Here is a 2500-nt window from a genome sequence, read left to right as displayed (position 1 = left end):
TAAGATATACATGTATTATGGCAGAGTTCTGTCTGGTACGTGTTCATATAAAATATACACACTCTGTGTCCACTTCAATAGGAACACCTATACACCTGCTCATTCACGCAATTATCTAAATCAGCTAATCATGTGGCGGCAGCACAAGGAAGACCAGGAGCTTCCTTTCATTTTTCCATCAAACAGCAGGATGAAGATGATGTCCGATCTCCTTGACTGTGTCCGTGTCCTGGTTGTCGGTGTCGTGTGGGCTGGTTCGAATGTTTCAGAAACTGCTGACCGCCTGCTGGGATTTTTACACACAACAGTCTCTAGAGTTTATACAGAATGGTCCATCCTGTGAGCAGAGAGTCTGATATCAGATCAGAATGATCAGACATGTCTGAGCTGGCAGGAAGTCCAGAATAATCAATCTGTACAACCGTGGTGAGCGGAAAAGCATCTCTGAATGCGTAGAACATCAGACCCTAAAGTGGAACAGTTGAAGACCTCAAGAATAATAACTCCACCCCTCACAGAGCTTATGGATGGTGACTCCGCCCACATAAGAGGGCTCCAATATAATGACTCCGCCCCCACATAGTCCATGGGTGATAACTCTGCCCCCTATACACAAGGATCATGGATGATGACTCCGCCCCCATAAACAGGCTTAAAAATGATAACACCGTGTCCATACAAGAGACTCAACGATGACTCCGCCTTCAAACACAGCCCCCTCCCCCCCCACACACACACACCGGACTCAAGAATGATGACTCCACCCCCATGCAAAGTGAGTGAGGATGATGACTCTGCTTCATACACGTAAACCAAGGAGGATGACTCCGCCCCCATGCACGTGGATCAAAGGTGATGGCTCCGCCCCCATGCACAGAGGTCAAGGATAATGATTCTGTCCAAATATATGTGGATCTGGAATGACTCCGCCCACATAGACAGGGATGAGGGCTTCCTGGATTGTCTAATGAGGATGAAAATAATAACACACAAACACACACACACACACACACACAAAACATATTCCAACTATTATATCCCGTATTCTCTACACGCAGGTGTGTGTGTGTGTGTGTGTTCTGGAATGGTCAAAAAACCTCATCATCACACACTATGTTGGGATGCTCTTTAATTTGTTACCTGTGTGTGTGTGTGTGTGTGTGTGTGTGTGTGTGTGTTGTCCTGTGCTTGCACTAACTTGACATAGAAAAAAAAAATCAATTATCAAAATGGAGTCGGTGGCGGAAAGTCCAAACGCAGGAGCCGCGGGTTAACAAAGAGCTCCGTCTCTCCGTGTGTGTATCCACCCATCCATCAGTTCATCTCTCCATCTCTACACATCCATCTCTCCATCTCTACACATCCATCTCTCCATCTCTACACATCCATCTCTCCATCTCTACACATCCATCTCTCCATCTCTACACATCCATCTCTCCATCTATTAATATTCTTCTTCATACATGTGATGCGTGTAACCAGGACAGAGCATCTTGGACAAACACACACACACCTCGACGTTCCCTAAAATAGCAGTGCCTCTTTCTGTGTAGGTGCTGCAGCTGCTTTCATTCTATAACAGCTATTGCAAACACACACACACACACACACACACACACACACACACACACACACGGTTTCTCCCACACCAACAGAGGGCCTTTATGTAGCTGGATGAGGCAGCAGCCGTGGTACTGAGAGAAAGATAACACACGGCTCTGTCTTCCCCTGTGACTGACACACGCACACACACACACACACACACACACACACACACACACACACACACACACACACACAACCCAATGCATCAACACAGCTGCCCCTTCTGTCCATCTCTCTCTCTCTCTCTCTCTTCTTCTCTTTATCAAGGCCAGACCCTGGGACGAATAAAAGGTAGATGTATAAAGCAATCCCCTCTTCCTCCCTTTGTCTCCCTGTGTCTCTCCCTGTGTCTCTCCCTGTGTCTCTTCCTGTGTCTCTCCCTCTCCATCTTACCCTCCCTCTCTTTCTTCATCCACATCCTTTAAAAAAGATCAGGAGGAAAAATCCAGCAGCTTCTTACCCAGAACATGTCCTGACGTTCTCAGCCTGAGTGTGTGTGTGCCTCTGTGTGTGTCGTGCGCTCATCCTCAGCCCAGTGAGCACCGTGTGTGTGTGTGTGAGTGTGTGTGTGTGTGTTTTCCTATGACACACAGCTCGGCTCCATTCTCTCTCTCGTCAGACCGGTTCTTGACCTCTTAAAGCTGCACTGGCTCTCTCCTGCTCCACTGGCTGCTCGCTGTTCCCTAGCTCGTGATGTCACAGGCTCCTCGCGCTCTCACTGGCCGACACCACGCATACTAATGAGGGCAGCTGCTGGAGGGGAGGGGCAGGAGGGGAGGAGGCCCGCTGGGGTTGATCTGCTGGTTTACACAGAACGCAGGATGAGAACGAACGACAAGAAAGACAAGGAAGGAAGGAAGGAAGAACAGTTAAATAGAAAGAAATAACGAGAAAG

At 48.2% G+C, this 2500-nt stretch overlaps 1 protein-coding gene across 4 annotated transcripts in view; it reads right to left on the bottom strand.

Annotated features, from left to right (window-relative positions):
- Nucleotides 1-2242, bottom strand: part of LOC128511976 (serine/threonine-protein kinase PAK 3) — a 25946-nt gene extending 23704 nt beyond the window's left edge. For 3 of the 4 annotated variants that reach the window (XM_053485036.1, XM_053485038.1, XM_053485040.1), the window contains exon 1: nucleotides 2066-2241. The gene's annotated coding sequence lies outside the window, so the exon portion shown is untranslated. Of the gene's footprint in view, nucleotides 1-2065 lie in introns of all 4 variants that reach the window. The other variant, XM_053485037.1, reaches the window with a different exon arrangement.
- Between the last annotated feature and the right edge of the window lie 258 nt (nucleotides 2243-2500).

The sequence above is a fragment of the Clarias gariepinus genome, chromosome 24 (genome assembly GCF_024256425.1).
Source record: "Clarias gariepinus isolate MV-2021 ecotype Netherlands chromosome 24, CGAR_prim_01v2, whole genome shotgun sequence".
Lineage (NCBI taxonomy): Eukaryota > Metazoa > Chordata > Actinopteri > Siluriformes > Clariidae > Clarias > Clarias gariepinus.
The sequence above is the reverse complement of the archived record's forward strand: the minus strand, read 5'-3'. Positions and strand labels throughout refer to the sequence as shown.